Raw genomic sequence first — 27,076 nt, forward strand, 5'->3', positions numbered from 1 at the left:
ATATATATACACACACACATACACAGAACTAATAGGAGACATATATATATATATATATATATATATATATATATATATCTCCTTCATTGCACTTTCCTAGTCATAGTATCAAAACCTCTCTCTTACATGGGAAGAAAGACATCCATAGAAAGACTAAACTCTATATATATGTGTGTGTGTGTATATATATATATATATATATATGCAAGTTTATTCAGCAGTATTAACTGACACAATCACAAGGTCCTACAACAGGCCATCTGCAAGATGAGGAGTAAGGAAGCCAGTCCAAGTCCCAAAGCTGAAGAACTTGAAGTCCAATGTCCAAGGGCAGGAAGCATCGGCACAGGAGATAGATGTAAGCTGGGAGGCTAGTCCAGTCTGATCTTTTCATGTTTCTCTGCCTGCTTTATATTCTAGCAACACTGGCAGCTGATTAGATGGTGCCCACCCAAATAAGGGTAGGTCTGCCTTCCCCAGCCCACTGACTCAAATGATCTCCTTTGGCAACACCCTCACAGACACACCCAGGATCAATATTTGGCATCCTTCAATCCAATCAAGTTGACACTCAGTATTAGCCATCACACCAGGTTAATGAGTTCCTTCTCTACTCAATCCCTCTGCTATTGGACAAACCTTTTACCTTGCTGTTTGCTTCCGAGATGGTGAGAGTTTGGTTTGAAGCAGATGCTGATCAGTGACCTTCACTGCACTTTCCTAGTCACAGTATCAAACTCTCTCCCTTACATGGGAACAAAGACAGCCAGAGAAAGACCAAAGCCCTCTAAGAATGAAGGGGACAAAGGCCTCTCTTGTCTGATTCAAAAGGCAGGATTGCTCAGGGCTGATGGACAAGACACATCTAGTACCTCTTTTCTTCCATCTCAAGGCTGTCCGTGGGACTAATGAATTTCTCTTTTTTGAGGAAAGAGGGCTTTGTTTTTTTTTATTTTACTTTTGTTTTCTCTAAACATGCCCTGCAGATCCTTCCTTTAACAGTATGGAGACTGAACAAGCAGCTTCTGACGCTGGCCCTATTTCTGTATCTAGAGCCACACAATGGAACATCTGTCTTGACCCTGGCTGCCTTCCACCCTGCACACCATTCCTGGCCGTTTCCCATCTGTGCCAGGAGAGGAGTGAAGCTGTCAGTATAAGTCAACGGTGTGGACTCCTGCCCATTCTCTGCTGCAAGGGCTGGAAGCTTCCCCGTGATGAAGAAAGGCAACCTCAGTGTTTCGGAGGCTTAGCATTATTTGCCCACCCCAGAATCCATCAGGAAAACTGAAATTATAGAGTGTACATTGTGGCAAAGCTGGAATGAAATAGCCACTGATGAGCATGAGTTTTTGTCCTATTCCCTAGGCCACTGGAGCCACCCAAGCATTCTTTCAGCTTGGGCTGTCTCTCTGCAGAGGGCTCTGTGTTCCAGCTCTCGACTTGTGCAGTGGGAGAAGAGTCTTAACATAGAGCAGCCCATATGAGCGGGGTTCAGTGGGCTGCACCAAACTCTGGGATAGCAGGTGATATTTCATATTGCCTAGGCAGAGCTGAAAGGAACATTAAACTGCATTTCCATTATCAGTGAGGTCCTTTGTGGCCTGAGGATCAGAATCCAAGCATTCTAATCAGTCTGCCTAACCTTTTCCTGGGCAGCCTCCTACAAACCTATGATGAGTTTGCATAGGAAGTCTGAGCCACCTTTCTTAAGGGAAAAGTGATCTACAAGAATGCCTGGAGCATGATGAGCCAAGGAGAGATTCAGTGACAAGTTAAAGGGCCTTGTGCTAGGAGCAAATCAGTTCTGGGGAACCTACGGATTTCTGCAGAGAGGAGTGGCTCATTTGGCTGGAATATTAAAATTCATGAAAACTACTAAAAGATCAGTAAGGAAATTTCTGTTCAGAGAAGCCTAGACTCTAGTCTTGGCCTTTGCCCTCATGTGAATTATTTTGCAGACCCCAAACCACCTAATAGCATTAGAAAAAATCTTCCCTTTCCCATGTTTAAATCATGAAATTTTCTAAGTTTAGGTTGAAGAGAAAGGCAAGGACATCTAAACTGAATACGAATGTCATGCTTAGTTCCTCTGTAAGACGCTGCCAGCTGACTTCCAGCCTCCATGGGACACCTTCAAGAGAGGGAACTCACTGCTCGTAGCTGTGGACATTGCTATTTACTACAAGTTCTCATCATCAAAATCCTGAAATCCAGCGTCCAAAAACAGAGACCTATATCTTAACCTCTTGCATTCTCCCCAGGTGAGGGAGGATGTGTCTTTGCAAAGTCAGCTTCTGGAATAGATGTCTTACTACAAGTACTGACCTTCACAAAAATAGAATATTTTGCCTGGAATGTTGGCTAAGGAATCAGTTTTGTTTTGTGTGGCTGTGTGAAGAAAGTAACATTTGATTATGTGAATAGTTTAGGTATAAAATTTCAGGTTACTAATGCATGAAAATATTTGAAGTATATTTCAAGTAAAAATTGTCAATAATTATAATAATAGTAGAATCCTGAACAGAATATGTTCTTCTCAGGCAGTCAGTCTGTGGCAGATGTGCTTGAGGTAGAAAAATTGATGCCTGTATTCATTCATTCATTTATTTATACATTCATCAAATATTTATTGATTACCAACTATGGGCTCAGCCCTAAAGCAACCAGGACTCCCAAGAAGGAGCCCAGAGTCTAATGGGAAAGATGATGTAAACCACTCATTATGACACCGAGAAAAGATGCCAGGAGTTCTGTGGAACTGAGGATGTGCACCTGCATTAACTTAGAAGGAATTTCCAAGGGTAAATGGGACATCACGGATTGATACCAGCTGCTTCTCTTCATTGCCTCCTTCAGAATCTTCAGTTCCTCGATGTGTTACAGGTTTGGCTTTTTGGTTAACCCTGTCTCCAATTACTTTCTTAAAACATTCTCTCCACTGCTGTGTGAGTGGGACAGTATCATGAAAAAAGGAGGAACTTCACAAATGAAACAAGGAGGGGGAAAAAAGGAAAGGAGAAGAATACCACCTCTCTAACCTGTCACTTTAACCTCTGGCCATTGGACCTTTTGGTCTGCACCAAGTAACTGCCTGTGTTGACATCACGTGAAATCTTCACAGAAACTTCAGTCTCCCACCCACTCACCCACGCTGTTTGTTTATCAATCCTTCTAGGCATCCTCTTTAATTTATTACTTCTTTCAAAGAGATACCTTGAAATTATGCAACCCAAGTCTTTTTTTTTTTTTTAACCACTTATCCTCCCCACATATACAACCGGTGATGCCAACTAAAGCTTGCTATTGTTTTCAAGGCTCTGTTGAATAACCAGCCTCACTTTTTGTTGAGAACCAAGAAACCTGAGCCTTGGATAAAAATGAAATGTAAATTCCACTGAAATGCAAGCACATTTTCTTTCATTTACAGATACGATAATGAACCAAATTCCCTTCTTCTCTCACAACAGCAAACACACGTTTTGACTTTTACTCATTAAGGCTAAATTTGCTTTGGAGAAGTGAATGGGTGAAAGTCAAGACTGAATGACCTTGAATGCTTCTTATTAAAGGAAATGGAGCTATGCATGTAGAGGAAAATGAAAATAAGGGGAAGTTACATGACAAAGGTTAGATATATTTTTTATAACTTCTACAGTTGTATATTGAAAGAGAATTCAACTGTGATGGGGTTTATGTCTTTTAGATACATGGAATTTCTCCAATTTGTGCTATTATGTAGCTCATCTTTTCACAGAAATCCAAGACTACTGACAGACCAAGAGGCTTAACATTTCAGATCCTTTCAGCATTCAGCAAATGCAATACATATCAGAGGTGGCCTGTGTTGAATGCAAGAACAGATGTTGTTTCTGCAGAAAGCAGGGTGGAAACTTAAACCCACTGGCTCGCTGCAACTTTGAGGAGACTTTCTTCTTTTTTTTTTTTTTGAGACAGAGTTTCGCTCTTGTTACCCAGGCTGGAGTGCAATGGCACGATCTCGGCTCACCGCAACCTCCGCCTCCTGGGTTCAGGCAATTCTCCTGCCTCGGCCTCCTGAGTAGCTGGGACTACAGGCACGTGCCACTGTGCCCAGCTAATTTTTTGTATTTTTAGTAGAGATGGGGTTTCACCATGTTGACCAGGATGGTCTCGATCTCTTCACCCGCCTTGGCCTCTTCCTTTAAATGTGACTTGAAACCTTCCACAGTGATATTTTAATAAACTTTCTGTATCTTGATGTTCCTTTTAAGGGTATCGTTCTTGCCCAAGTTGCCAGCTTGACAAGAGATTATTCCCATAGCACGTCTCTTAGTTCAATTAACAGAGGCTTCTGAGTTTTCTGCTTGGGGTCTCAGAGTTTATATTTATACCTCATCCCCTAAGAGTAATTCTTGCAAATAATCTTTGGGAATGGTGCCTGCTTCCTATCTAGATTTGAAGATCCTGCTTTTAATGAAGAATGTTTCTACCAGAAAAGAAAGAAGGACTTAAAATATATACCTCCATGATTCCATTTCTTTCTAGAGTTTGGATTTATTTTTTTGTGGCCAAATCACCTTCTGTGAAATGGAGCAGTTGTATCCTTCTCTCGAGGGCCAGGCTTAAGTTCTCTTGGTAAAACTGAATTGCACAGCTGGCTGGAATTGACAGCACAGTTTTGACTCTCTCTGAAGACAGTCTTACAGATGATTTGCACGCACTGGTCTATCAGATGTTATCAGACATAGGAGGGGTTCCATCTCTGTGGTGGGCAAAAGAGAGTGTTTCAGAAATACAGGTGGAAGGTACTCTTGGTGTCTGTGCTGAGCAGAAAACTAAATTCTGATCTGGTAAGCTAAATCCGACTCAGTTTGACCAAACAAGACAAATTTACATGTTTCTGGTATGGGCTGATCTAAACATACAAAGAATGTGATATAACCGATGCTAATTAATGAACCTCTCACTCCAAATATACTCTAGCCTATGACAGATAGTCCTCCTCTTAGCTCTAACATTCTCTTGTTCCCAGGCATCCTCTTTTGAATAATAATTAAAAGTATTTTTATAGTGCCCTTGACGGGTAATATTGTACATTATCTCTCTTAAGCCTACATAAAATTATTATTAATGGAATGAACTGTACTTACACACCACAACATGAGTGAATCTCAAACATGTTACACTGTGTGAAAGAAGCCAGATGTACACAAAAAAGTACATGTTGTATTATTCAATTTATAGAAAAATGTAGAAAAACCAAATCAGAAAACAGGTCAATAGCTGCTTTTCTGTGGGGTGGGGGTGACTGAAAAGGAGCATGAGGGAAATGTTTAGGCAGATGAAAATGAAACCTATGAAGTGCACGTAATATGTATTCATCCAGACCGAAAGCTGCACTTAAGCTCTGAGCATTTCACTCTGTGTAGATTATGCCTGAATTTTTAAAAGTATTATTTCTATTAGGTATATCTATAGATGAGGAGTCTGAACTTTAGAAAGATGAAATGAGTTGTCCATTCTCATGCAGCTGAAAGAGAGAACTACATGCACCTCAACCCAGGTGATCCTAACTCTTTAGTTCAGGCTTTTCCACTCTAAAACAATTTCCAAGAAGGATAATATTTATCTTACTCCACTATGGAGTCATTGCATTTTGGGTGTTTTTCTTCCTGGGAACAGAGATGTGTTTCTGAAACCAGATGGGGTACTGGAAATAGTAATGAGGAGGGGACAGTGTCACAGGTGTGCAGCGTGTGTAACCGTTAATGCTAGTGCTGGATCATAAAGCCCTGGGTTCAAATCCCCACTCTGCCACTTACTATGCAGCATAAGAAATTAGGTGAATCTACCTGCCTGAGATTCTTCCTCATATGGAAAATAAATTGTAGCGAGGCATAAATCTAATCATCCATGGATAGTTCATAGTTGCCTATGAATTATCACTGCATGATTGCTATTCTTCTTCACAGTTTTGGTTAAAGGAGTAAAAGCCCCGTTTGCACTAATAGGTTTACCTTGTTATTACAATGGCTTACAATGTGACATTTTTGTCTCCACTGTGCTTTTCTAAGTAGAGACATAATTAATTTATCATCATATCAAAAATGCATATAAAATTAAGCACTTACTGCATCTATCCTTGACTTTCTTGTTTGATAACAGGAATTGTTGAAAAATTTAGGATTGTGTGTACCTCATTCACTATATGAATAATGTCATATATTTCTAAGTTCTTAAAGAAAATTCATTCCCAGTGTAATTCACTTATAAATCTACAATTCCACGAATGCTCAGTGTGATTCATTGAAGTATGTCTTAATGTTTGTAAATGATTGCAAACTTGGAAGGAAGTATTTCTTGGAAATCATTAAAATATTATGTGTATAATGTGGGTGGACTTTTTTAAAGCAGAAGATTCCATTTAAAATATATTTGAGTATTACCTAATGATTTAAAAAAGAAAAGGAGTGGGTTTTTTTATATTGAAAAACAAGATATACTACTCTAAAGATAAAAGTTTGTTTTTTGGGTTCTGCTCCTGTTATAATTCATAGGATGTTGGACTATAAATATTTTATTATGTTCTAGGGTCCTCAGAGCCTGCTTAAGTCAGAAATCCCGCAGGACTTGTAAGCTTGTCCAATGAGGTAGTATACTTAAATAGGCATTATCGGTTGAACAGAAAAGAAAAAGGAGTGAAGACTTTGGACCCTCATAGAAAGTAAAACACTTAATTTTCTCATGCAGAAATACATTGAACTCTTCAGTGCAAAACACCTGCCTGCCTGCACAGCTACTGTTTACACAGTAAACAGTCTAACATGGAGGGAAGCAAGGAGGCTCAGGGCAGTGGATAAGAGTCTTCGTCTGTAACTCACAGCCAGGATTTCCCATTTAGCTAACGTAGAGCCATGACCTGAGGGAGATGTGAGGCCTTGAAATGTTGAGTGTACTTTGCCTTAGGGCAATACAATTTCTAATGTATAAAGATTTTTTAAATTATGCAATATTAAAGTGTTACTAACATTGAAATACTTCAAGTTCACCTTCAACCTGGAGGAAACTTAAGTTTCATACCTAGATTCCGTTAACCATATCACCATATAAACAACAACATGAATCATGAAGTTGATTTAAGATTTTTTCAGGCTACTTGCCCCAGGCTTGTAAAACTCTGGCTTTGTTTTCTGCCAGTGAATACCTGAGTTTCAATGTTCTATCACAGACAACACTAAAAAATAGGGTTTTGTTTTGTTTTTTGTTTTATGCACAAGCCAAAAAGATTTTTGTTCTGGATTCTTCTCCAAGTGTAAGTAAAATGCCCTAAAAGATTTTCTGGTGATTGTTTTGAGATTCATATCAGTACCCAGACAGAGTTACCTTTTAACACATTTTGGAATGTATGCTAACTATCCTTTAAGTTAATATTTTATATTGTTTTAGACTATTCATACAGAACCTGGGTAATTTATAAAGAACAATAATTTATATATATATATTATATGTATATATTATATATATTATATGTATATATATGTATATATATTATATATATTATATGTATATATATGTATATATATTATATGTATATATATTATATATTTTTTAATATATATTTTATATATATATATATTTTTTTTAATTGCACTTTAGGTTCTGGGGTACATGTGAAGAACATGCAGGATTGTTGCATAGGTACACACATGGCAGTGTGGTTTGCTGCCTCCATCCCCGTCACCTATATCTGGAATTTCTCCCCATGTTATCCCTCTCCAACTCCCTACCCACCACAGTCCCTCCCCTAGTCCCCCCCAATAGACCCCAGTGTGTAGTGATCCCCTCCCTGTGCCCACATGTTCTTATTGTTCAACACCCACCTATGAGTGAGAACATGTGGTGTTTGATTTTCTGTTCTTGTTTCAGTTTGCTGAGAATGATGGTTTCCAGGTTCATCCATGTCCCTACAAAATACACAAACTCATCATTTTTTATGGTTGCATAGTATTCCATGGTATATATGTGCCACATTTTCCCTGTCCGGTCTCTCATCGATGGGCATTTGGGTTGGTTCCAGGTCTTTGCTATTGTAAATAGTGCTGCAATGAACACATGTGTGCATGTGTCTTTATAATAGAATGATTTATAATCCTTTGGATATATATCCAGTAATGGGATTGCTGGGTCAAATGGAATTTTTGTTTCTAGGTCCTTGAGGAATTGCCACACTGTCTTCCACAATGGTTGAACTAATTTACACTCCCACCAACAGTGTAAATCTGTTCCTGTTTCTCCACATTCTCTACAGCATCTGTTGTCTCCAGATTTTATAATGATCGCCATTCTAACTCACGTGAGATGGTATCTCAATGTGGTTTTGATTTGCATTTCTCTAATGACCAGTGATGAGCATTTTTTCATGTTTGTTGGCCTTATATGTGTCTTCTTTTGAAAAGTGTCTGTTCATATCCTTCAAGTGTCTGTTCATATCCTTCGCCCACTTTTGAATGGGCTTGTTTGTTTTGTTCTTGTAAATCTGTTTTAGTTCCTTGTAGATTCTGCATATTAGCCCTTTGTCAGATGGGTAGATTACAAAAATTTTTTCCCATTCTTTGGTTGCTGGTTCACTCTAATGATTGTTTCTTTTGCTGTGCAGAAGCTCTGGAGTTTAATTAGATCCCATTTGTCTATTTTGGCTTTTGTTGCCAATGCTTTTGGTGTTTTAGTCATGAAGTCCTTGCCTATGCCTATGTCCTGAATGGTTTTGCCTAGGTTTTCTTCTAGGGTTTTTATGGTGTTAAGTCTTATGTTTAAGTCTTTTATCCATCTGGAGTTAATTTTAGTGTAAGGTGTCATGAAGGGGTTCAGTTTCTGCTTTCTGCACATGGCTAGCCAGTTTTCCCAACACAATTTATTAAACAGGGAATCCTTTCCCCATGGCTTGTTTTTGTGAGGTTTGTCAAGGATCAGATGGTTATAGATGTGTGGTGTTGCTCCGAGGTCTCTGTTCTGTTCCATTGGTCTATATCTCTATTTTGGTACCAGTACCATGCTGTTTTGATTACTGTAGCCTTATAGTATAGTTTGAAGTCAAGTAGTGTGATGCCTCCAGCTTTGTCCTTTTTGCTTAGAATTGACTTGGCTATGTGGGCTCTCTTTTGTTTCCAAATGAAGTTTAAGGTGTCTTTTTCCAGTTCTGTGAAGAGGGTCATAAGTAGCTTGATGGGGATAGCATTGAATCTATAAATTACTTTGGGCAGTATTGCCATTTTCACAATATTGATTCTTCCTAGCAATGAGCATGGAATGTTTTTCCATCTGTTTGTGTCCTCTCTTATTTGCTTGACAGTGGTTTGTAGTTCTCCTCAAAAAGATCCTTTACATCATTTTTTGGTTGAATTCCTAGGTATTTTATTCTCTTTCTAGCAATTGTGAATGGCAGTTCATTCTTGATTTGGCTTTCTTTAAGTCTGTTATTGGTGTATAGGAATGCTTGTGATTTCTACACATTTATTTTGTATCCTGAGACTTTGCTAAAGTTGCTTATCAGTTTAAGGAGATTTTGGGCTGAGACGATGGGGTCTTCTAAATATACAATCATGTTGTCTGCTAATAGAGACAGTTTGACTTCCTCTTTTCCTAATTGAATACCCTTTATTTCTTTTTCTTGCCTGATTGCTCTGGCTAGAACTTCCAATACTATATTGAATAGGAGTGGTGAAAGAGGGCATCCTTGTCTAGTGCCAGATTGCTCTGGCTAGAACTTCCAATACTATATTGAATAGGAGTGGTGAAAGAGGGCATCCTTGTCTAGTGCCAGATTGCTCTGGCTAGAACTTCCAATACTATATTGAATAGGAGTGGTGAAAGAGGGCATCCTTGTCTAGTGCCAGATTTCAAAGGGAATGCTTCCAGTTTTTGTCCATTCAGTATATTGGCTGTGGGTTTGTTGTAAATAGCTTTTATTATTATGAGATATGTTCTGTAGATACCTAGTTTATTGAGAGTTTTTAGCATAAAGGGCTGTTGAATTTTGTGGAAGGCCCTCTCTGCATCTATTGAGATAATTAGGTGGTTTTTGTCTTTGGTTCTGTTTATGTGGTGAATTATGTTTATAAACTTGTGTAGGTTAAACCCACCTTGCATCCCTGGGATGAAGCCTACTTGATCGTGATGGATAAGCTTTTTGATGTGCTATTGCAATCGGTTTGCCAATATTTTTTTGAAGAGTTTTGCATCTGTGTTCATCTTAGTTATTGGCCTGAAGTTTTCTTTTCTTGTTGCGTCTCTGCTGGGTTTTGGTATCAGGATGATGTTGGTCTCATAAAATGATTTAGGAAGAATTCCTTCTTTTTGAATTATGTGGAAGTTTCAGAAGGAGTGGTACCAGCTTCTCTTTGCATGTCTGGTAGAGATCGGCATCTAGACCTGGGCTTTTTTTGTGTGGTAGGCTATTAATTGCTGCTTCAACTTCAGCTCTTGTTATTGGTCTATTCAGGGTTTCAACTTCTTCCTGGTTTAGGCTTGGGAGAGTGCAAGTGTCCAGGAATTTATCCATGTCTTCCAGGTTTACTGGTTTATATGCATAGAGCTGTTTGTAGTAATCTCTGATGGTGGTTTCTGTGGAATCAGTGGTAATATCACCTTTATTGTTTTTTATTGCCCCTATTTTATTCTTCTCTCTTTTCTTTTTTATTAATCTGGTCTGTCTGTTTTGTTGATCTTTTCAAAAAACCAGTTTCTGAAAGCACAATAATTTGTTTCTTACAGTTCTGGAGGCAGGGAAGTCCAAGACCGAGCTAGCAACAGGTTCATTGTCTGAGGAGGAGCTTATTCCCTGCTGCCAAGAGAGTACCTTGCTTTGTCCTCCATAGAGGATGAATGCTATGTCCTTACATGGCAGAAGGCAGAAGGGCAAAAGGCCTAAGCTAGTTCCCACCTGCCCTTCAGTAAGGCACTCATTCATTCATGAGGGCAGAACCCTTATGATGTAATCACTTTCCAAAAGGTCCCACTTCTTAATACTACCATCATGGGGATTAAATTTCGACATGAATTTTGGAGAGGACACATTCTAACCATAGCAAGTCTTACCTAATTTAATAGCAAATATGTGCATTACATGTTAACAGACCCTATGAGGCTTAGAAAGGTCAGGAAATGTTCCCATTAGCCATTTGTGGAGCAATCAGCAGCATAAGCTGAATTGATCTGACTCAAAGTCTGTGATCTCTAGCTCAACTATACTGGGACTCAAATAGGCCAATAAGCTTCCTGTTGTTTACTTTGTTTTCCCTTCACAACACCTACAACCTCCGCCCCATTCTTCCCTGCTCCAAGATTAGATCAGAGAACATATATAGTGTTTTAGAATAGGAGGAAGGGTTTAAGTCATCTGTTCAAATCAACATCTATTTCCCTTTTGAGCTTTGATGTCTGCCTTTTGCCCTTTTGGTTGGCCCTGAGCTGCCTGCAGAAAAGGTGGAGGGATAGTGAGAATACAGATATCTTGGAACATAAGAAAATATCCCAGACATTGGAACTCCTAAAATGGCTCTAGGGTGTTACATGCCTGCCATCTCCCTCTGTTCTTGTTCTCTAGTTTGCTAGAGAACTGGGAGGTTTGCCTCTGGCAGAAAGGGTAAAGGGAGCTACCATTTATAGCACACCTTTTTTTAAAAAAAAATTCCAGACACTTCACAGATATTATGTAGTAAAATACACACAACTTTATGCATTTAGTATTATTTTCTTTTTTTTCAAGAGAAGAAATTTCAGGCTTAGAGAACTGTAGCAAGTTGTCCAGACCTAAAGGCTCTTTGGGGAGAAAAGATTGTAAATAAGATCCGATTCCAAAAGGCAGACTTTTGCAACACAATGGGAAAGAGGAAAAGCTTTGGAATCAGGCTTGAATCACAACTTTGAGGCTATAGGGTCTTAGGTAAGTTATTTAACTTATGTGTCTTCATCTGTAAACTGTGAATAATAACAGTACTATCTCCCAAGGTGATTGTGAAAATTAAAAGATGTGATCTATGTAAAACCCTGGACATTTATTTAGCACTCAATAAATGCTAACCATTATGATGGTCATGTAACATCTCGTTCCACTGGGCCTGAGATGAAGCTCTGACCATTTCCCTAAGCTTCAGACTTATAATTCTGCTGTCTGTTGACCTTTATCTCTTCATGAATGTTCTGTCCACAGCTCAAAACTTGCATCTCCAAACCGAAATAGTCCACTCTCATCCCACAAGCTTGTATTTCTTCCTATATTTTCCATCCTTTTTATTAGAATTACTGTCTACCTAATTAACCAAGGTAGTTTCTCTGATTTTATCAAATAGGAAATTTAGGAACACTAGAGAGTTAAATGATTTGCTAACAACTACTCAGAAAATTAGGACCCTAGCCATGATGGAAATTCAGCTATAACTAGTTCTAGGTGCTTTATCTTACACCTTCTTTCCTTACTCCTTCTCTGCCTCTCTTCCTCCCTCCCTCCCTCCTTTCCTTCCTTCCTTCCTTCCTTCCTTCCTTCCATTTTTTCACTCTCTCACTTATTCATTCATACATTCATTTGTTTAACATTTTTAACCTTCTAATCCTTATACATTGAATTGCTGCTGCTTCTTGTCATTTACCACAGCCTAGGACTTTTAGTGCCACATTATATAGAGGGGTAATGGGAGGGTATTGTTATTTCAGTCCTGATTTTCAAAGAGATGCTTGCAGCATTTCTGCATTCAAAATGTTTGATATCAATTTGGTTTTATTTTTAGCAGGTAGTCTTTATGAAGTTAAGGAAGTTACCTTATGTTTCTGGTTTAAAGAGGGCCTCTTTCGTTTACTATAACTGCCTATTAAAGTTTATAAAATACAAAATGAATTTTCCTCACTTAAGTAGTCATTACTTTTCTCTTTTTTTATCTGTTAATATATTGAATGCCAATAATACATTTTCTAATATTTAATCATTCTTGCATTATTCACATAGTCCAAACTTGGTCATGCTGTATTACTGTCTTCTATATATATTGTTGGACTTGATTTCACTGGTATTTTTGTTTGGCATTTGGGATTTATATTTATATTTAGGAAAATGGATGGACAATTTTCCTTTTAAAAATTTTCAATGACTTGTTTTGTTATTAAAGTTATATTAGCTTCATGGAATCATTTGAGGAGACTCTTTCAGTGTCTAGTCTCTGGAATAGTTTGATTAATATTTGAATGAGCTATTTAAAGATTTGGTAGAATTCACTAATAAGGTCTGGTTCTAGTATTTTCTTTTTAAAGAATTTTCCCATTCCTTTAGGAGTTACAAGACTAACCAAGCTCTCTATTTTCTTAAGTTTATTTTTGTTAAGTTTATTTTTTCTAGGAATTTGTGCACCCCACATTTTCAAATTTATTACCATAAAGTTGTCAAGTGTATTCTTTTGTGTTTTAGAGATTATTATTTCAATCTCTATTGTATTTGACATGATTTCCCCTTTTGTTTATAATACAAATTTTATGTCCATTTTTAAATTTTCATTAAATGTGACAATTTGTCTGTTTTTTAGTATTTCCTATATGACCTTTAGATTTTTTTCTTATGCCACATGTGGAATATTTTGATAACATCAATTCTGATATAATAATAACAGTATATGTTTATTAATTTAATCATCTTTTCTTATATCCAATAGATTTTCCCAGCATCAATAGCAATTCATTTCCCATTAGCCATAATAATCTAGCTCATGTCTTCATGTTACTTGAACTGGATGTATTACTTACAGCTGTGATTATTACAACTGGATATATTATTACATGGTGAAAGGGACTTTCAAATTAGATTTAGAAGATGTTGGATCAAATTTCAGGCCTGATGCTTACTTGCAGTAAGATATTTAAACTCTATGAGCCTCAATTGGCCTATATTTTTATTGTTAGATTTTTCTATGGGTTTATTTATTGAAAGAGTTGTATCCATTCATGGATGCTCACCATCATTCCTTTCCTAACTTTTTAAAAAACAACAAAGCCCCAACTATCTTGACTGCCATGCCTCAAGTGAAGCTTCCAGAGGTTCAGCATTAAATCTTGTGAGGTTTTATTCTCCTGACTCTGATAGTCAGATCCTTAAAGGTTGCTTAGGCCTTTCCTCTGTCATCCTGGTCTAATTCTTGGAAATTACCCTCCTAAGAGAGTATGAGGCAAGACCAAGCTAAGCTTGGCCTCTTGGAGAAAATCCAGTGCAGATGCCCAGTGAAGTCAATTGAGTTGAGTCCTAACGGCATTAGTTCCGTAGAGTAAGATGTGTTTGTGTGTGCACATATGTTTGGGGGAGGAAGTAAAATTTGATGGGGAAAGTTGTTAGCCTCTCACTTTCTGGGTCACAGACGTCTTAAAAAAAAATAGATGCATAGTCAGATTCTAAAAGGCCTTGCAATTATGCATATTTCAGATGAGAGTGACAATAATTATGCAATGAGATTGTGTGCAAGGAAGTGCTATAAAGCAGAGTTTTTTTGTTTTTTTTTGTTTTTTTTGTTTTTTGAGACAGAGTCTCACTCTGTTGTCCAGGCTGGAGTGCAGTGGCGTGATCTTGGCTCACTGCAACCTCTGCCTTCTGGGTTCAAGCAATTCTTCTGCCTCAGCCTCCTGAGTAGCTGAGATTACAGGTGCACACCACTGTGCCCAGCTAATTTTTGTATTTTTAGTAGAGACTGGGTTTCACCATGTTGGCCAGACTGTTCTCAAACTCTTGACCTCGTGATCCACCTGCCTCAGCCTCCCAAACTGTTGGGATTATAGGTGTGAGCCACCACGCCCAGCAAAGCACTTTCAAAATAGGAAGTATCCACAGCATTGTCTGGCCTGACAGACTGATGTTTCAAAGAATCCCTCATTATCTACCTTATCTTCAGATGCATCTAAAAGTACTTCAAATTTGCAGCATATTCTGGGTCAGGTGGAAAAATGTCATACGTTTCTACCCTTGGTAATTATATTTAGTTTACTTAATGTGGTTTCCTTTGGAAAAGCTTTATGAATCTGGACTTCTGTCACTGAAAAATAATTGCAAATTTACTGAGATCCAGGTTTGATTTGCAGGATGTTATTAGGAAGCAACACCTGGAATAATAGATTTTTATCTTCCAGAGATACCTGTAAGGGGCAAGAGAGAGACACACTTCCTGCTTTTGACGTAAAGTTTCATTCACATGTGATCTTCTGTCTAGCAGGGAGTAAAAACAATATTTGGAGTGGAGCATTCAGACATCCTTTCTGCCTGTTACTCACTTCCTGTCTTCAGATGGTTAAGAGTATAGCTGTTAAAACAGTTACTTTATTTTCCCAGGGAAGAGAAATTATGATTATTTTTGATGGTCAGGGCCTTGCTGGAAAGTTAACCCAGCAAGTAATACTTACTAGTATCTGATGAATAAACTTTAGACTATTTTGTGTGTGTGTTGAATCATATTCTGTAGAAATCTTGGTATTTTAGGTTTGTATGCCTTTTCTGCCTGGCATGATGGTAAAATTCTCAGAAGCAGTAACTTGTATATCCAATTGATGATCTATCCTGCTGTGTCTAGTCCCACATGATGCACAGAGTGAGAGCTTAATTTATGCACAAGAAATGAATGAAAGAAATGATACTTTCAAGCACTTTTTATTTTGACAGTTCTAAGAGTTAGAAAAGAGACATCCTTGCAATGTATCTTCTCATTGAAATTCCATAGCAACAATAACAGCAATGACATAATAGTAATACCTAAATTTGAGTGATAAGTATGTGCTAGACATTGTTCAAAGGGCTTTGTATACATTTTTAAAAGTTATTTAATCCTTGTAACAATCCCATGACATGGGTGCTGTTATTATCAGGTAAGTAAACTGAGGTACAGAGAGGTTATATACCTTCTTAAAGAAGTCCACCTTGTAAATGGAAGACTGGGGATTCTAACCCAGATCCTCCAACTCTAGAGCTCATATTTTAAACCACTACATCATATTGCCTATCTAAGGAAGACACTGTTTTCCTCATTATACAGATGAGGATTCTAAAACCCGGATAGCTTAACAAACTGTCCCATTGTCACACTACTAATATAAATGAGGAAATGTACAGCACAATTTTATGCTTGGTATTATATTTGTGAATCAATCTCACTATGTTGGAGTCTGGATTTAGCATCTCAACTAACCACATTACAGAAGGAATCACAGAACATGACAGCTTGAAGAGATTTTAGAAACAATCTACTCCACCACAAAGTAGAATTCTTCCCTGCAGTGTGGCTGGGAGACAGCTCACCCAGTTTCTGCTTGAAATGTCACTAGCACAGGGAAGTCACTGCCTTTCAGTTTTGTCTTATATTGAAGCCAAATCTTACCCCTGTTGATCGTATTCACTGATCATGTCTCTATAGAAGGACACAAAGTGAAGTTAACCCATCCTCAGTTATTAAGTCCTGTAAATTGTTTTTCTAGGTCAAATAACTCCTAATAATTGTAGTGGACCTTTCAGTGTTTACAATGCCAAGTGTCTTATAGATTTTCACTTGTATTGACTCATTTAATCCTCATAATTCTATGAGTGAGTGCAAGAACTAACATGGGGGGAAACCAAGTAATTTGCTCAGGACCACAGGGCTGGGCAACAGAAGAGCTCAGAATTGGACCCCAGGGTCAGGCTCCAAAGTTTATGCACTTCACTCTTTGGTGCTGTCTTTCATTTAAAGCATGGTTTAATTATTTCCTGAGCCTTCCAGCAACCTAACCATCTGCTTTACCCTCATTTAAACATCTCTAACCTTTAGAGCTTCAGGTATAGGCTGATCAAGAAAGCAAAGAGAAGGACTGCGCTCTCCTTTTCTGAATGCCATATCACTATCAGTGGAGCCTAATATCCTATTACTTTATTATGGGAGTCATATTCATGAAAATCCCTAGAATCTTTATTCTTATCATCAGCATATAACACAGTTCTCCCTGTCCTACATGTCACAGAGATTTTTGTTTTGAATATGCAATGACAGAACTTTCTATCTTATCCCTATTATAGTTCATCTTTTCATTTAGTGCCCGTGTGAAACTCTTAAAATCTCAATTTTGTCATTGTAAGCATTAGGTGTCTCTCCCTGAAGCTATCTAGTAACTTGAAAAAATAAAAGCAACACCTATAATGCACCTCATCTGCTAGATTCATTCATTGCCACCTTCTGACTTTGAGGGAGTTTGGGCCGGCTGCTTTATAATATCTGGATGTCAAATGAGCAAGGTCCCGGTAGTTCCAGCCTCTTTTTATCCTGGCTTATCTTTTTTCTTTATGAAAACACAAACATTGATATTTTATAAGTTTATAAGATGATGAAAAGAAAATACTGCAGATTAAAACTTTTTTATGTTTTTTTTTTTTTTTTTTTTTGACACAAAGTCTCGTTCTTTCTACCTGGGCTGGTGCAGTGGCACGATCATACCTCACTGTAGCCTCAACTTACTGAGCTCAAGCAATCCTCTTGCTTCAGCCTCCTGAGTAGGTAGGGCTACAGGTGTGCACACCATGCCCGGATAGTTTTTTAATTTTTATTTTTGTAGAAATGAGGTCACACTGTTTTGCTCAGGCTAGTCTTGAACTCCCGGCTTCAGGTAATCACCTCACCTCATCCTCCCTAAGTGCAGGAATTACAGGTGTGAGCCCCCATGCCCAGCTAAAAGATATTTTTGAAAACATGACTTCAAAAATTTTTGTGGTCATATAAACAGGTTTTGAGCATGAACATTTGTACATGTGTAGAGGCAGAATTCAGGATGCAAAAAAAAAAGCATGGTAAAGTGACTGGAAGTTGAGCTAGACACCCTCGGTTCAAATCTCAGCACTGCCAGTTGCTACCATGTGACTGTGGGTAACTCACTTCAGTTCTCCATGCCACATTTTTCTTTCTTGTAAGGTAGGCGTTATAGCATGCCTACTTCATAGAATTGCTCCCTAATCAGCATACTTTACACATTTAGAGCCGGGTCCAACACAGGGTAAGTAATCAATAATTGCTAGTTGTTATTGTTCTAAAGCTAAAGTTGGCAAATTACAGCCCGTGGGTCCAACCTGGCCTTCTGCCTGTTTTTGTGAATGAAGTGTTGTTGGAATGCTGCCACACTGATGTATTTATGTAGTCTGTGACCTCTTTGCGCAACAATGACAAAATGAAGTTATGACAGAGACTAAGGTCCACAAAGCCCTCAGCATTTTCTCTCTGGCTTTTTACAGAAAAATATTGCTAACTTCCATTTTACAGGAGAGAGTTCAGGGTTCCTGAACCTCATCTGTGACACCTTGGTCTTAGAACCTTAGGAGAGTGACTGATACGCTCTGTCCTCTGCTTCTTGATCTGTAATAAAGATCAGTTATGAGACTGCTCCTAGAGAACAAATCTGAGAAATTGTCTGGGCACGGTGGCTCATGCCTACAATCCCAGCACTTTGGGAGGCCAAGCTGGGTGGATCACTTGAGGTCAGGAGTTCAAGATCAGCCTGGCCAACATGGTGGAACCTCGTCTCTACAAAAAATACAAAAATAAGCCAGGCATGGTGGTGCATGCCTATAATCCCAGCTACTCAGGAGGCTGAGGCAGGAGAATTGCTTGAACCCAGGAGGTGGAGGTTTCAGTGAGCTGAGATTGCGCCACTGCACTTCAGCCTGGGTAACAGATCCAGACTCTGTCTCCAAAAAAAAAAACAAAAAAAGGAAAAGAAAAAAGAAAGAAATCTGAAAAAAATATGTTATGGAGATTCTATCTGCTGTTCATTTGCTCACCAATTACATGTTTTGTAGCAAGATATTAGTGCTAATTGCACATCCCTGCGTTTTTATTTTTCCTAACACTAATGAGTACTGTATGTGTGCTAAACGCAGTTCCAAGCCGTTTGTGTGTTAACTCATTTAATCCTCATCACTCATAGCAATTATCTAAGGTAAGAAGGGCTATGTATCATCATTTCACACATGGAAAGGTGAAGGTATCAAAAGGGTAAGGAGATTTTCCCAAGTTTTCATACTTGGCAGGTGGCAGAGCTGGGATGTGAACTGTGTAGTCTGGCTCCAGAGTCTAGAGTTCGTAAAATAGGCACTCAACTTTGAAGACTTTATGGTTTTACTAGAGAGACATATTATGCAAACAATTGCATATAAATATAAGTTTTTTGTGATATGTGTAAGCTGATCAGTGCAGTGCCTGGTGTGGAATAAGCCATCATCGTGATGTTTATGGTCCTGATGCTGTTGATATCCGTGGAAGTTACTACAAAGCGCAGTTGGTGTTTAAGGAAGGCATGCTTGGAAGTGTCAGGAACACTTTGAAAAGGAGGTCTTACCCAGCATGAAGCTTAAAGGATGTAGGGAGTTTTCCAGAAAGGTTTCCACATGAAGGATACCACATGTGCAAAGAACAGAGGCAGGAGAGAACGTGGTATGTTAAGAGAATTAAATAGTACTTGTCTGTGGCTTGCGAGAGAACAAGTCACCTAAGATTAGGTCAGGAAGTAGGCAGCTGCCCGATAGTGAATAGCTCTGTGTGAATGGAGACAGGCCCCTGTCCTCTAGTGCATGTCACTTTCTAAGCCATGCCCTATATCGTCTATTTGTTTAATGTCTGCACCTTATCCCGCAACAGGCACATGTGTACTGGAGTGCAAGCACCTGAAGTGTAGGGAGCCAGTAGGTTCTTATTCACTGTGACCATTCTAACACTTGGGGCCCTCCCTACAGCAAGTGCTCATTAAACATTTCTTGGATTAATTAATAACTAAACCAATCAGCGTGCTCTGGATGGCTGTAGGACTGCTCATGAGAGGGGATACTTTCTGTGGGTCCATTGCCTTGCTTTGCCATCCATTATCTTGCTTTGTTGAAGAATCAAGATAGGTCACATTGAATGAGTGGATTAGCTAAAATAAGATAATTCTGAAATAATCTTTTCTTCGGAGGCCAAAGATTACTCAACAAATTCATATCTAGTTTATTTTACTCTTGACTCCACATTTTAAAACTCAGTCCCCTCTCCAAGAATGTCCTTATGACTTCTTCAGAACATTTTGGCCATCCTTCAAATACTTCTTGCCTTCAAGATGTATTTATGCCAGGATTCAGCTGGCAGAATGGCAGTAAAATAAATATCGGTAACTGAATGAAAATAATGATTCTTCTAGATAAGGCTGCCAAACCTAAGAAAAAGTAACTTGAGCAATAATCTCAATGTGGGCTTATATTCATATTTGTCAGATACCTGTAGGGTTTGGTTAAAAAGTCAGAAGACACATCTGCTTAAGGCCTCTGCCTAGAATTTGGCACACATTTGAACAGGACTATTTATTGGTGATGACACAAATAGCAAGATGAGGTAAGACACATTCTTTTTTTTTTTTCTTTTGTAATGTCAGAAAAGGCAACTTCCCAAAGAATCATAGAATGTTTGAAGGGTAGGGACCTTATTTCTCTCCTTTGACAGGTGAAGAAATGAGATCCAGGCAAGGGAAGTGACTTGCCCAGGGCTGGAGAGCTAGTTAGTGGCAGAGCTGGAACTGTAATCCAGGTCCCGGACTCCCACAGCCAATTCCCTTTTCTCTGCATCATTCAGCCTCTCGAGACATTAGTTATAGCTTCTAAGAAACATATTACCTCTTTCATCATTTCTTGGTCTTTTTGGAAATATTGATGATCTCTCTCTGGATCTTTCCTCTCTAAGATGACCTGGGAAATGCCATTAAGGGTAAATCTTATATTGCATTTTGTTAGCAAATCCCACTGTCACCAACCTGTACCCCTCACCAAAAGTCTGAATATCCAGGTTTCTTGCCTCCAGCTAATCTTCTTTCTCCTTAATCACATTTTTAAAAATGCACATCTGTGTTCACATCCTCTAAAGCAATAAATATTTCCTTCCTGTAATCTGGAAATTCTTTTTTTGTTGTGTTTGTTGTTATTTTTAAAAAAACTTGAACATATCAGACGGACTTTCTGGCTCCTTAGAAACCAGTCTGGTAGGAGAGTTGATTGGATTTGCCTAAAGCATTTCCTCATTAGTAGCCTGTGTGCTGCTTTTCCTTTCAAATGTCATCTGGCCAACCCGACAAAGATTTAATTGTGGCAACTTGGAGCCTTAGCAAACTTGGGCTTTACTGAATGCCCTTTTGAAATCTTGAAGGACAACTACCTGTCCTTCAAATGAAAAACACAAACATATTGAAAGTGGCTTGGTGGATTATTGGTTTGAAGACCACTTCTTACGTCTCTCCACCCCTTTTCTTACAACTGAAGATTGGAATTTTAATTGCTAAACCACAGCTTTTAAATCATGATGCCCAAAAATGGCATGGTTTATTAATTAGTTCTGATTACTAGGCACCCTGAACATGGGCCTGGCTGCTTATAATCAGTTTCAATAGCTCTTTGCATGAAATTACTGTCTGTAAGCACATGGAAATATAATTATGCAGACACTAGTGTTCAGTTCTGCAGGTTAAACCCTCTATTATGAATACATATTATAGTGTCTTAAAAGGCATTTATTGAAATGTCATAGTTTAATAGTTCAGGCTTACAAAATCAAACTCTCTTATGTTACAGGCAACAGCCTCTTAATTGGATGTTTTTTCCCAGCACATAAAAATATTGACTTAAATACACACACACACACACACACACAATTTTTTTTTAAGAGTGAGAATCAGTATTGCTTCCTGGTTAAACCTAAGGACTCTGGGGCCAGTCTACCTGGATTCGCCTCATGCTTCTGCCATTTTCCAGCACTATGACTTTGGCCAAATGACCTACCCCTTCTCTATTGTAGTGTCTTTGGTAAAAGGGGGATGATTATAATGCCTATATTGTTGTGAGGTTCAAATGAGATAGTACAGAAAAAACACTTAGCAAAGTATATGGAACATAGTCATGATGTTTTTTAATTGATTGTTCTAACACATTTATTTGTATTTATGTGTTATAAAATCTATTTATGCTAAGTCCTAAGAGAATTAGGAATGTCTTCCTCTGGAAAAAGCTGAGTTGTCTCCTAATATTTATTCTCTTCATTTTCCACAGTAATAGCCACCTCTCCATACCATTTTTTTTTTTTAGCTGGGAGGGCATAGAGCTGTCAAGAATAAAGAATAAATTTATTTTCCACCTAGAAGTGGCCCTGTGAGTAAGTTCTGGCCAGTGGGTTGTCTGTTAATCCATTTTGCATCACTATAAAAGAATACCTGAATCTGGGTAATTTATAAAGAAAAGAGGTTTTGGCTCATGGTTCTGCAGACTGGACCAGGAAGCACGGAGCCACCATCTGCTTGGCTTCTGGTGATGCCCCAGGGAGCTTTTATCCATGGTGGAAAGCAAAGGGAGAGCAGCACATCATATGGCAAGAATGGGATGAAGAGAGAGAGAGAGAGAGAGAGAGAGAGAGAGAGAGCAGGGTGAGGTCCCAGACTCTTTTAAACAACCAGATCTCAAGGGAACCAACCGGGTGAGAACTCACTCATTACAAAGGGGATGGTGCTAAGCCATTTCATGAGGGATCTATCCGCATGATCCAGTACCTCCCACTAGGCCCACCTCTAACATTGGAGATTACATTTCAATGTGAGATTTGGAGGGGCTAAATATTCAAACTATATCAGGTTGTAAGTAGAAAAACAGTGTGTCAATATCTGAAAAGTGGCCTTAAAGCAAGAAGGATGGTATGTTTTTCACTTCTTTGTGTTTCCTACTAATGGGAATTTGGTTGTGATGCCTAGAACTCAGCAGCTACAGTGGATCATTAGACAGCACACCAGGGATACAGAGCAGTGAGGAAGCAGAAGCCTGAGTCCCTGACAACTTTAGGGAGCAGAGCTGCCCTAGCAGCCCTTTTCTTTTGACAAATGAATAACAAACTCCTGTATTACTTAATACACTCATGCTGGCTGCCTATTGTAGACAAATCTATTCCTAGGCAACACTTTCCCTTCCCTGACTTAGATGATATCCACAATATTCTGATTGCCAGGTATAGAAATTTCAGGACACTAAGGCACAAAGAACCATGAAGTTTTCACACACTCTGTTTCCAGTCAGAGCCACTGCTTTGCCACACCCCAGCATGGCTGCCCTGTTTTCATTCCCTGTCTAGGGCTGCTTAGTTTCAGACCTCAATCGGTGACTGGGGACAGGAGTGCTTGGCAGTTGAATTATGTCCGCAGTTGACAGCCAAGCCTTGTAAAAATAACTTGGAGTCTCTTCTAGCAAGAAGGGTCATCTTGACCATGTTATTACTCCTTCTGTACCAGAAATTATGGGTTCTTGGAGAAATCCAGTGGCAATCTTCTTTTGCTTTTTTTGTTATACACAATAACAAATGTCCCCATTTTCTATACATATCAAAAAGAATCAGGACTCTTGGACAAAGGGATTTTAAGAAAGGATGTGTGGATGTTACTTACTCTCTTTCAGCATAGATACAGAAGAAACTACCAGGACTTCAGCATGTCTTCCATAGCAACAGTGATGATAATCTTTTAGCCTTGTTTAATTTCTTGAAATTGACCATTTGTTTTCTGGTGATGCTGGAGATCTCAAGAGTCATTTAGGGATTTTACTAAGATTTCCTCCCAAAATTTCTCAGAAGAAACATAGAAAAACCTAAGCCATTACCCCATCCAAAATATAAAGAATAATGATACCTTATTTCTATTTTTCTTGATGATGAAGTTCATAGGCATTGTTCAGCAAAGCCAAGTTAGGTTTCTTGAACTTATGGGCTGATGTCTTTGCCTCAGAAAAATTCTTTGGCTGTGCCATATTTGCTATACCCTACCCTTCCGAGGGTTCAGTTAAACATATTTAGATTTTCTTACTTTATCCTTCATATCTGTTCATCTCTATCCCATATTTTCCATCTTTTTGTATGTTTGTGCTATACTCTGTAAAATTTCCTATCTACAGTTCCCTAATTCCTTCTTCTGACATGTCTATTTACGGAATTTTAAATTCTGGTAATATTACTAAACAATGTTTGGCTCTTTTTATTGCTATGTTAAATCACTTTTAAAGAATTTCTGGAAGATTCTCTTGAGCTTTCATTTGTTTCTGGAAACATACTATGGCTTTGTAGTATGTGTGAGACTTACTGCCGTCAGTGCTGGTTCTTGCTCATGGTGTGTTGTTCCCTTGTGTGCAACATTTTCTTTGATTTTTATGCCTGCCCATTGCCGTTTAAAATGATTCATAGGGATTCTTTGAAACCTAAGATGAAGTTGCCTTCCTCCAGAAAGGACTTGCATTTGATTCTTCAAGGCCTTGAGATTTGTCAAGCTTGAGATCTCCTTAAACCGGTTTTAAGATTTAACATAAGCACCCATATCATCTACTTACTTCCCTTTCTCCCTTTTATAGACATAAACTTTTAATCATGGACTATTTCTTGTTATACCTCATGTGCACAGTTCTTAGCACATGAAAATTGACTGATAAGTTTGGACTGAATGAGCGAAATTTTTAAATTATCACACTTACCTTATTTTTTATTTTCAATTGGTCAGCTAAATATATGCAGAATATTATTCCCAATGGGATATCCCTCCTTCAAGGCAGTGCCATGTATTTTCTCCTTTGGAAATTCCCCTAGTGCTGTGTCACATAGGAAATGGTTACTTGGTAAATATTTGCTTCCAGGCTAAGACTTGCTATTCTCTCCATGCTTCTTCCCAGGAATGGATAAAACCACACATTTCTGGAATTCCTCTTGTCTTATATGGAGATTTAGAGTGTTGCTTGGGTTATCTCTGACATTAACCCCTATGGCCCTAGAAATGGTGGATCTACTACTAATATCTTTTCTCTTAAGTACACCCAATCTCACCTTCCAGGAGTTCTCTCTAAAGTTAACCTTTGATTCTGCCACTCTCTTACCCACAGACCACCACATCTATCACTACTGCCTGTAGAATAAAGTTCAAACCTGTTAGCATCCTTCAGCCAAGTGGTATAGCCAGATCTCATGAGAAAATATCATCTCTGAGAAATCAAATTCTAGCTACACCACTTACTTGCCATGTGACTTTACATAAGCTAAACTTCTGAGCATCAGTGTGCTAATTTTTACAATAATACTAACCTACAAGGGATCATCTATGTCAAGCTGTTTGTGTTCACCTGAATTAGAAGAGCCCTACAAGGCATTTCTTTCTAGCAGGTCTGAAAGAGATAGCAATATTTTTCTTATATAACTCTTGGACACATGGATGCTCGGTAAATAAAAGATGCCTTATCCATATCTTCTCTAGACCTTAGTTTCCTTGTATATAAAATGAGTTAGTGTCCTTTGTAGGGACAAGGATGAACCTGGAGACCATCATTCTCAGCAAACTGACACAAGAACAGAAAATGAAATACTGCATGTTCTCACTCATAGATGGGTGTTGAACAATGAGAACACATGGACACAGGGAGGGGAGCACTACTCTTCCCCCCAACACTGGGGTCTGTTGGGGGAAATAGGGGAGGGACAGTGGGGGGTGGGAGTTGGGGAGAGATAACATGGGGAGAAATGCCAGATATAGGTGAAGGGGGAGGAAGGCAGCAAATTACACTGCCACGTGTGTACCTATGCAACTATCTTGCATGTTCTTCACATGTACCCCAAAACATAAAATGCAATAAAATAAATAAAAAAGAAGAGATCTTAAATGGTCATTTGAAACTTTATGTGCAAAGATATATAAAGCACTTGATTCAATACTTGGCACATCATTAAGTATATTCTGTCTCTATCCTTCTAAATTGAGATCTGACTTACCTTTTCTAAGGAATCGCAAAAAAAGTTATTAAGCACAGCATGTTACATAAAGGAAGGATTGTTATTCTTTTCTCTACTCTTTAAAGTTCCAGCTACTTTTTAAGGCCAAGCTCAAATGTCACCTTATCTATGAAACATCCCGGGATTCTCACTCCTGCAACATTTACTCTACTCAGAAGGATAATAATGCAATCAAAGGCGAATCTTCAATCCATCTCAGCTGATACTTGAATTTTCTATATTTCCATAAGTATAATTCTATAATATACAAAGCTAAGCAGTGTTCTAGCTTCTACTAAAAAGCTTTCACAGATGAAAAAGTTCAGAATCTTCTAAAGAAGTATATTTATTCCGGCCTCGGACAGCTTAAATATGTCCCCCTAAATTTTCTGCATTTGCCTGTGTTCCTCTTTGAAAACTTTACCCAGAAATAAATAATATTTCTTAAAATATGCAGTCCATGAATATTTCTCCTTCTGTAACTGCAACCTGTGCCAACAGGTTTGGAGCAACCATGGAGCTCTTTTCTTCTGACTGCACTTATATTCAATTAAAACCCTGAAATCTTTCTTGAAAATATGTGTTGGTGTTAAATGACTGCTCCTCTGTCTTGTATTAACATGGCTATTTTTGATATATATATAATTGAGTCCCTCAATAAAGGACCATATTACATGCATATGGGTATATTTGAACTGCTGATTAAATTTTGTGAACCTGAACTGTCTCTCATGCTCCTAGATCCTTTAGTTAATGGGTTATTTGAAGGCATTTTATTCCTGTTATAAAACAGCTCATTCTACTTTGAGCCATGGTTTGTGTACTTTGTCTTATGTCCTCTCTTAGGTGGGTTTCTGAAAAGCACAGCATCTGTCTGGAGGAAGTGACTTTGCAGCCTCCCAAGCTTAGAAGCTTTTGTCGGGCCAAGAGCAGGGGGCAGCTATGAGTTGTTCTCACTCACCACACAGCAGCTAGGATATAGGAAAAGGATTCTAGATGGGACACCAACAGCATCCACTGTAGTCACCCATGATTTTGTAACACTGGGTATAGAGGGTACTGTTCATCTCTGTGGTCTCCATACTCCTGTCCATGTCTTGCATAGAGAAGGCACTAGTTGGTGGAACTGATTTGTCAAAGATCTGGAGGAAATGCCCCCTGGTTTGCTTTTATTCCAATCCACTGCCATTTGTAATAACAAATACCTGTGAGGGACTTAACCAAGTCTCCCCAGGCAGCACAGAACCAGAGTATGTGGGTGATAGAGAGAG

General features: G+C 38.6%; 1 protein-coding gene and 1 long non-coding RNA gene across 2 annotated transcripts in view; one reads left to right on the forward strand and one right to left on the reverse strand.

Annotated features, from left to right (window-relative positions):
* The window catches only part of SNTB1 (syntrophin beta 1), a 282,625-nt gene that overhangs the window by 94,571 nt on the left and 160,978 nt on the right, over positions 1–27,076 (forward strand). The window lies entirely within an intron of this gene.
* The window catches only part of LOC118148431 (uncharacterized), a 101,854-nt gene continuing 79,302 nt past the window's right edge, over positions 4,525–27,076 (reverse strand). The window contains exon 6 of the long non-coding RNA XR_004735235.3: positions 4,525–4,744. This is a non-coding gene — a long non-coding RNA (uncharacterized LOC118148431). The remainder of the gene's footprint in view (positions 4,745–27,076) is intronic.

Source organism: Callithrix jacchus, chromosome 16, assembly GCF_049354715.1.
Source record: "Callithrix jacchus isolate 240 chromosome 16, calJac240_pri, whole genome shotgun sequence".
Taxonomy (NCBI): domain Eukaryota; kingdom Metazoa; phylum Chordata; class Mammalia; order Primates; family Cebidae; genus Callithrix; species Callithrix jacchus.